The following is a 9991-nucleotide window of genomic DNA, read 5'->3' as shown; positions in this document are numbered from 1 at the left end:
GAACTATCAAGAATTTTGGTCAAAAGCAACTGACACAAGGAAAAACAAATGTTTCATGAGAACAAGAGAGACTGTAGGCTATTTTCTAATCCTCTGGAACACTGGGCATCTTTTGCAAGGATTTGTCATATCTGAAATCCAAATTCTGAAATTAAGTTCCCTGAATATATCAAAAGCTGAGCAGTGATATTTATTGGTGTTTTTTGTGTGTTAGTCAATGATCAATGCTTTACATATGTTGAATCATTTAAATTCTCTAAATGTTAATTATCTTCATTTTTATTGGTCTGGAAAGGAAGCTCTTAAATTGAGGTTACACCTCCAGAGTAACATGGCTGCTGTGTCGTGGGGGCTGGAACAGCATTCTGGGTCTGTCCACAGAGTATAAGTTCTTAGGGGAGGCAATTCTTCTGTTTCCCAATAGCTGGGCTGTCTTAATGGGAATAAAATGACTAAATGTATGGAAAGATATGGGTTTTATAGACAAGTTGGAAAATATATAGAAGCAAAGAGAAAAACAATCGTATGGAATCTCCCATCCAAAGTTACTATACAAAACATGTTGGTGTTATATTTGAAAACATCAATGTATTTAACCTTCTTTTGTCCTCTGAGCCTTCTAGGTCCGTAAATCTAGATGGATTTATGATCGAGATCATCCACAGTTGGCTGGATGGTGTCTCAGTGTATGTTCGTCTCCTAAGTTATCCATCTGTTCCCCTATCATTAGACACTTAGGTTATTTCTTTTTTTTTTAATATTGAGTTATTGATAGGTTACAATCTTGTGAAATTTCAATTGTACATTAATGTTTGTCAGTCATGTTGTAGGTGCACCACTTCACCCTTTGTACCCACCCCCCACCCCACCTTTCCCCTGATATCCACTAAACTGTTCTTAGTCCATAATTTTAAATTCATCATATGAGTGGAGTCATACACAGATTATCCTTCTCTCGCTGGCTTATTTCACTTAACATAATTCTCTCAAGGTCCATCCATGTTATTGCAAATGGAATGATTTTGTTCTGTTTTGCAGCTGAGTAGTATTCCATTGTATATATATACCACATCTTCTTTATCCATTCGTCTGTTGCTGGACACTTAGGTTGCTTCCACGTCTTGGCTATTGTAAACAGTGCTGCAATAAACATTGGGGTGCATAGGACTTTTGGGATTGCTGACTTCAAGCTCTTTGGATAAATACCCAGTAGTAGGATGGCTGGATCGTATGGTAGTTCTATTTTTAATCTTTTGAGGAATCTCCATACTGTTTTCCATAGTGGCTGCACCAGTTTGCATTCCCACCAGCAGTGTATGAGGGTTCCTTTTTCTCCGCAACCTCTCCATAGACACTTAGCTTATTTCTAATTTTTATTTATTATAAACAGCGCTTCAGTACGTCGTTGGGTGCTTTTATTATTGTTTCCTTAGAAAAAAAAAATCCTAAAAGTGAAACTACAAAGTTAAAGGGAATGCATGTATCTTTTTAAAGAACAGACTTTTAGATTAAAGTACATCTTATACACAGAAAGTGCGCAAATTATGAGTGGACAGTTTGACCAACTATCACAAAGGGAGCCCACTTGTGTAAATACCACGCGGATCACAAAATAGAAAAATAGGAACACCCAGAACCGCTCTCATGCCTCCTCCCAACCTCACTGCTGTCACCTTTCCTGACATGGCCACTCTTCTGACGTTTGACCTCATCGGTTGATTTTGACTGCCTCTTAGCATTACATAAAAGGAATCAGTCATACAGCGGGCACTCATTTGTGTTTGATTTCTTTCACTCAGTACTGTCTTTGTGAACTTATTCATGCTGCTGAGTATAGCGGTAGCTCATGCATTTTCATTGGTGCATTTTTGGTCAATTCTAATAGGTATTGAATTTTTAAAAAGTGAACATTCACGTGTAACCAACACACCAGAAGCCTCTTGTGTGTGCCCACCAGTCATTACTTCACCCAAAGGTAGCCTCTCTTCCGGTTTCCATCTTCCTTGATTTTTTTTGCCTGTTTTTGAACTTTGTATGTAAATAGGTCATATAGTATGCACTCTTTGATGACTGGCTTATTTCACTCATTGTTTTATCTATTGGAGTTCATTCTTTATTGCTGTATAGATCATTTTATGAATATACAACAATTTATTTATCCATTCTATAGTTGATGGGCATTTAGATTTTACCTAATTTTTGGCTATAATCAACAATCCTACAATGACCATTCTTGTGCATGTCTTTTAATGTTTGGAGGGGGCATGTCCCCCTTTTATTATTTCTCCTTTTCAGAATCTTTGGGCTATCTTTACATGTTATTCTTATGTAGAGATGTACTTCAGTATCATTTGGTAAACATCTCAGAAAAGTTAGTGTTAGTGTTTTGATTAGTATAGCGCAAAACATGTAGGTTAATTTAATATCTTAATTTTGAGAATTCTCATTCAGTATTTATTACAATCTTTATGTTTCTTGGCAAAGTTTTATAGTTTTCTTCATATCATTTTTGCACATTTATTTTTAAGTTTCTTCCTCGGTAGTTTAGATCTTCAGTTCCTTTTGTGAATAGGATCTTCTCCCAGGAAGTCTTTAAATGACACTGTGCAAAAGAAATAAATGAGCTGTTTGGAAAGTCAGTATCTTGCAGAAATTATACTTGTCTCTTTTGTTTGTAAACAATTGTTTGGAATGTTCTTCGTTGCTTAGTAACGTGTACCCTTGGCTTTTGATTTCATGGTGGTACAAAGATGACAGAATTCTGGAGAAATCCCAGATTGCATGGTGGTGTTGGAAGCTTTCCCAGTCCAGGAGTCGCTGCAGAAATTTCTCTGCGGGCTGACAGGGAAGAGCACCTCAAGGCTGGCTCATTTCGTAGGTACCACTAAGCGCTGAGGAGAGTCGTAAGCCAGGCAGATGATCTTAAAAAGCATGTGTGTGTATATATATATATAGAGAGAGAGAGAGAGAGAGAGAGAGAGAGAGAGAGAGTGAGCAGATAATCCAGCAAGAGCAGCAAGAACTTCTGGGGCTGCGGAACCACTTGGGGAAAGGCTCTGCGGTGTGAAGGCGCTTAGCGCATTCAGAGAAGGGAAAGATGCGCGGGCCGATGTAGTGAGTGAGGGGCGTGCCCTGAGATGAGCCTCCAGTCGTGCGTGGGGAAGTGCCTGCAGGATCATCTGCTGAGACAGTGCTCTTCCCGCTCTGGCCGCAGTGGCCGTGGCTATGATGGGCTGGAGGCTGGAGGTGGGTGGTCGGGCAGCCCTGGCTGAGAGACCCCGTGGGCCTGGGGAGACTGAGTGGGACCCCAGGTCTGCCTCCTTCTAGCTGTGTGAACGAGGGCCAGTCCCCTGACTCTCCCTGGGTCCAATATTAAGCTGGGCATCTGGCATTTTAGCTTCCTACCTAGTAAAGTCAAACACATTACTGGTGAAATGGCCTTTTAAAGATAAACATATGAAATGAAACACATGAAAATACTTTTTTTTAGCATCATAACTGCACATTAACTTTATCTTAATTTTTAAATAGATCTAATAAGCACCAAGTTGGAATACTTCAGCTTTTGGTTTCTGCCTCTGTTAAGCGTTTCACTGTCTGTAAGTATACACATGGGAACCTGCTTCTTAAAAGAACCCTTTTGAAATATGGGGAATCCTTTTGTCGTGGGAATAACTTGACCCTTTAGTTTGATGCAGTTGGATAGTAAATGATGAGCATTCTGCTTATCACGTGCAAGACCGCCCAGTGGGGGAGAGGGTATGTTTATACACACAGAATTCCTTTATTCACACTCTGCTGTGTCCTGTGTTCCTGTGACAGACACCCGGTCATTCCAAGAGCTCCCCTCCCAGAAGGCCACTGTGTGGCCCAAAAGAGATAAGCGTGTGAAAATGCTTTTCAACTGAAGAGTTACTCAGGGTGGGGGTTATAATTAGGTCAGGGGACATCCTGGGGTCCCCGAGCATCTGGGGAAACAGGAGATAAGGGGCGCTGAGGAGTGGCCCATTGAGAAAGTAGAGGCCGCTGGAGGTCAAACAAGACCTTTGAAATTTAATTTTTTCAGAGCCGAGCTGCCCACAATTCAAAATTCGGCACTAGTTTCTGTGGGAAAATACTGTCTGCCTCCGCATGAGGCCCCTTTCCCCACCCCCAGTCCAGCTTTCACCTGGGCCCAGCCTGGCCAACCCAGCACCTGAGCTTGAGTGGCCCAGCCAAGTATGGGGCTCAGAGACGGGTGACTACACTCCCCATTTATGCCCAGTATCAAGGTGTCATTGCTAATACTGCCCCTTTCACTCTGCAGCGTGCCGCAACGTGGGGAATAAATGATGTGTTCTCCTTATTGAGAACCTGCTTGGGGTCAGCTACCTCAACAGTGGGCAAGGCTTGCAAGCCTAGAGTTGGAGAGCAAGGGTCCAGGGATGCTGTGATGGTCCCCAAAGGGAAAAGGAGTAGAGAGCGAAGGGGAGAGTCTAAACTGTTCAGCCTAATACAGGAGGGACCCAGGAGGTGAGCATCTGTGCTCTGTTCACCCCCATGTCTCCGCCACCCTAGTTCTTTGAGCGCCCACATTGCTGTTCCACCTCGGAGGTGCCCAGATGCCTGAAGCACGGAACACGGGTGGCAGCCTGTGGTGAGGAGGAAATCAAACAACTCGCTCCATCTACAGAACGTTTACTGATGCCCTCCTTTGGGCCAGAAACAGACACAGACACTGGGAATCCAGAAAAGATTTCAAGACAGTAAACAGATCTGTAATACAGTGAGGAAAAGCCCTTGAGGGAAGTTCAAGGTGCTCGGAGCAAGAGCTGGCTCACTTTCCCTGGAAAGGGGGTGGGGTGGGTACTGGGAGAGCCATCACAAAGGAGCTATTTGAGCCTGGCTCAGCAGGCAAGACAAGGTGTCAGATATCTCCGTGTTTGGAGGGGGTGGGGTGGGCAGGGAGTTCTCAGCTTTCAAGAGCCAAGATTAGAAGTCTGCGGGAGCCAGCAGCAGGACCCAGGCAAGACAAAGAGGATGTAGTTGCTGGAGTGGGGGCTGGTGCTCCTTCCAGCCTTCTGGGTGAGGCCTGGCTTGTGCCAGGACCTGAGCTGAAGCTGGGGCTGAAGGTCAGCGGCATCCAGATGGCCTGCGGTAGGGATGGGGTGGGGCTGAGAACCAGGCAGCCTCTGATGAGCTTTATCAGATAAACTTCCTGGGAAGAAGGGTGGAAATATGGTCAGAGGGTGGCCACGAGGAGAAGCGGAAAAAACAGGCAGGCCCCGAGGCACTGGTTTATGTTTGACTAGAGGAAAAGGTTTGGAAACAGGCCTGCCCTTGCCCGCCCCCCACCCCACTCCAGCCTCCAGGATTTATCCAACTGCTGGCTGCTCAGCGGGGTGGAGATCTGGACACTGAGGACGCCAGTAGCTTTTAGGGTCTGGCTGAGGAAACCCAGTGGTTCTCAAGCTTCAGCATCGCCTGGGGAGGCCTGCTAAACACAGATTCTTGGGCCCCACTCCAGAATCTCTGAGTCCAGAGGTGTGTGGTGGGGCTTCCAAATTGACTTGTAACGCTTCCCCGGTGATCTGATTCTCACGTTCTGAGAACCACTAAGGAACCCGTGCCGGGTCTCGCTTTGCCCTGGGGCCCTGGAGAGGATGCAAGGGCTGAGCAAAGGGTGTGGGATTGGAAGCAGGATGCTCTGGTTGCAGGCTGGCCTGACTCCTCAGTTTCCAACTCTACAAAGGGGTAATTCTGAGTCTCAAATAAGACCTTAGATGCGAAAGCCCTTTGTAAACTGAGAGGTGAGAGTCAACGTCAGTTATTATTGTGCTCAAACCTAGAGTTGCAAAATGTGCTTGCATCGCCTAGAATAATCATGGCTGTGACAGAACCACATCACTTCAGGATCCCCTGGAATGCTTCTTATAAAGCAGACTGTAGATCTGAATTTTGGGTTGGAGCCCGTCGTCACATTTACATTTTCAACACCTCTGGGGTGACTCTGGTGTACCCCAAGGAGTTTGAGAACCACTAAATTATGTCGAGGAGTGAATGGGGAGATGGAAAAAAGTCATTCTTCAGTTTTCTGGTTTGGTGTTGGGCCACTAAGACCTCCCCCCTTCCCCTCGGCCCTCGGTCTCCGCTGCCAGCATCGTGGGGGAAACCTCACTTCTCCGGAAGGCCACGTCTCACCAGCCTCGCTTTTCCAGAAGACTACTTCTGGGTTGCTAGGTTCCCAGCTGCACGCCAGGCGCCACCTCCTGGCAACACAGTTTCGTCACTCTTTTTCTCCCGTTGTGTTAATCAGATCCTCCCACGTAAGTGTTCTGAATCTTTGCAATGGCAGGAGGAAATGCGATTCTCTTGAATTTGAGAAGCTTTAATGTCTTTGTAAATGTCTTAACTATCTGTGACTTTGCTCTTCCAGTGTTTTGGAACGAGCCACCCAAAAAAGCGGCTCAGGCATTTAGTTTGCAAAAGTGAGATGCAGATTGGGTGGAGCTCTTCTTCCTGGAGTGGAATCGTTTCTTTAAAAGTGTCACATCTCCTGCAGGGATGTGGCTCCTGACACGGCAGTCAGCCGTGGTCCCTGGAGGAGGTTTGAGGTGCGTACCTGTGTGAGGTTTGTGGATCCCTTCCATGGCTCAGTTTAGCAGGGTGCCGTTTTCTGAGTTCACTCAGCATTTCCTGCCAAAGAAATCACTCATGAGCAAATGTGAAACTCCCATTATGCTCAGAGCGGTCTTTAATGTGTCAATTGCACTGGAACAAATTCACATTATTTATAGCAAACTAACTGTACCGCCATAAGACTGTAATGCAGTCATTAAGAATGTGCTGATATGGAAATCTCTCTAAAATAAATTGTAAAGTGAAAAAAAGAAGACCAAGTGCAAAAAAAAAAAAAAAGTGCCACCTCTCAGTGGGCTGGCTGAGAAAGTGTTTGTGGGCTCAGGATACCTAATTAACAACCTGGGACTTCTTCTGAGCCTTCTGTTGATTGTCTGGTCACTTTCCTCACGGCATCCTGGAACTGGAGGATGTCTTAGAGCTGTACCTCCCAACTGTGATGTGCGCACCCAGCACAGGGTGATTGTTAAAAGCCAAAGAAAGGCATGTTAAAATTTTGAAGGGTTTATTTGAGCAAACATCAGTTTGCATTGGGCAGTACCAAAGCAAAAGTACTTCGCAGCCTCCACCAACAGGAGCTGGGAGAAAGTTTTCCTAGAGATGAAGCAGAAGCAAAGCAAAGCAATTATTTGATTGGCTTCAGCTTGAGCGGTTGCCTTATTTGGCATGGCCTGATTGGCTGTTTGTTCTTCAATTTCATTTTCTGGGGTTCCAGTGCATTGACTCTGGTTTCAGTTTGTTTAATAGTTTACCAGGGCGTTTGACCCGCCTAGTCCATACTTACATTAGGGTTCGCTCTTGGTGTTGCACATTCTGTGAGTTTGAGCAAATTTATAATGATGTGTATCCACCATTCCATTATCATACAGAGCAGCCTCGCAGCCCTAAAAGTCCTTTGTGCTTCACCCATTCATCTCTCTCTCCTCCCTAACCCCTGGCAACCTCTGATCTTTATAATGTCTCCGTAGTTTTGCCGTTTGCAGCATGTCATATTGTTGGACTTATCAAGTATGTCGCCTTTTCAGATTGGCTTCTTTCACTCAGTAATATGCATTTAAGCTTCCTTCATGTCCTTTCATAGCTTGATAGCTCATTTCTCTTCAGTGCTGAATAATATTCCATTGTCTGGATGGACCACAGTTTATTTATCCATTCACCTACTGAAGATTCCAGAACTTTATCGTCTCCTCAAAAGGAAACCTTGTACCCATTAAGTGCTCACTCCCCATTCTCTTCTCTCCCCAACCCCTGGCAAATACTAATCTACTTTTGGTCTCTACGGATTTGCCTACTCTGGACATTTAATATAAATGGAATCTTATTCATTCTTTTACCTTTCTTATCCTTCAGTCTTTAATGCATTTGTTCCTCCTTTTCAACTTCTCCTCGCCCCTAGATCCTCAACACTCTCCTGCTACAAAGTATGACGCTGTGTTAACTTTCCTTGGAGTGTTTGCTTGTTAAACCCACAGGAATGAAGCAGGTATAAGGCAAAAGAGAAACATTTTGAGTCACATTTCTGGACCTGGCTGTGACAGACTTCCTGCCCCCCTCACCTGGTTCCTCCTCAGCGTCAGCTGGAGTGTCATGAAACGCAGATTCCGTGTGCCCACCAGGGAAGCCTCATCCGGGGCATCTTTGGCATGGTTTCCAAATACGTCTTTTTGTTCGGGCACACTTGTGAGCACCCTGGGGCAGGTGTGCACTCAGGCCAAGCCCTGGGCACAGCATTCAGGGAAGCACTCACGCTGCCCCCGTCGCCTCACCCCAGTCAGGGCGCACTCTGGGGCCTCCTGAAATTGTGTGGGGAGAATGGCTCTCTCCAGGAAGTTGGACCCCACGGCCTGGGTCAGAAAACACAGCTTATACCTATGAGCCCTCCCTGACTTAAGTGGCATGGGTTTTCACTGTTATCTTTTTAAAACGGACACCTTTAATTAATGGTCACTGCCACAGGGCCATGTTTCCAGCCAACACACACCCTCAGGCCTAGAGATATCTAAGAGCTATTCAGAATTAGTGGCACTGGCTTTTCTCCAATGGAAGCTTTTTCAAGATGCTGTGTTAGTTTTCTAGGGCTACAGTAACAAAGTGCCACAAACCAGATGGCTTAGAACAATAGTTTATTCTCTCCCAGTTCTGGAGGCACAAGTCTGAAATCAAGACGTCGGCAGGGCCAGCTCCCTCTGAAACCTGTCCGGGAGAGCACTTGCTTCTTCTGGCTTCTGCTGGTTGCTGGCAATCCCTGGGCTTCCTCACTTGCAGCTACACCACTGCCACCTCCCCTCCAAGGTCACATGCCCTTCTTGTCTCTGTGTCAGTGTCTCGTATCTCTGTCTCCAAATTTCCCTCTCCTTATAAGGACGCCAATAGTTGAATCTAGGGCCCACCCTAATCCAATATGACTTTGTCTTAACCTGATTACATCTGCAAAGACCCTATTTTCAAATAAGGTCACATTCGTGGCTTCTGGATGGACATGAATTGTATTTGAAATATAAAAGAGCTATTAGTGACTTCTTTTCTTTTTACCAATATCAATATCTACAAAACTTAAGACGGGCATAACCTATCATTAACAGAACTGGACTGAATTCATGTCTTGTGGGAAAATATTGTATACAGAATCTCAGAATGACTAAACTTGAATGTGAAAAAAATAAACACAAGTCTCATTGCTCACAGATACCCTTAACATAGACATATGGCATATACACCATACTTCATCTGTGCTTTTCGTCCAGAGAAACACGTTATCATCTCCGTTTATGTAGTCAATTTTCAGGTACTTCTATAAGCAGGGCCATGATACAGGGACACTATATAGTTAACAAAACTCCTTAATGTCTTAAAATAAAAATAAAGTGTATAGTCTGGTCTATAAGGATTAATTTCTTTGACAACAGTGTTAATGATTGATTATTTGATTATAAAACTCCATAATAGAAACATATGTATAAAATTACTACATAGGAAAAAAGTGTATATTTGCTGGCAAGTAACAATGAATATAAGAGGAGAAAATGATGAGAAAATATAAAATAATATTGACTTTAAATTTAACTTCTATTTTAACAAAGCGGTTTTTTTACTTTTCTAATCCTGTAAATAATAAATGTGCACTATAAAAATATAGTAAAATATATGGTGCTTGAAGAGAAAAAAAAACATGCTGGGGGCCAGCCCCATGGACAAGTGGTTAAAGTTCTGTGCGCTCTGCTTTGGTGGCCTGGGGTCTGTGGGTTCGGATCCTGGGTGTGGACCTGCTCCACTCATCAGCCGTGCTGTGGAGGCATCCTGCATACAAAATAGAGGAAGATTGACACAGATGTTAGCTCAGGCCTAATCTTCCTCAAGCAAAAAAAGAGGAGGA

Source organism: Equus asinus, chromosome 1, assembly GCF_041296235.1.
Source record: "Equus asinus isolate D_3611 breed Donkey chromosome 1, EquAss-T2T_v2, whole genome shotgun sequence".
NCBI classification, from domain to species: domain Eukaryota; kingdom Metazoa; phylum Chordata; class Mammalia; order Perissodactyla; family Equidae; genus Equus; species Equus asinus.
The sequence above is the reverse complement of the archived record's forward strand: the minus strand, read 5'-3'. Positions refer to the sequence as shown.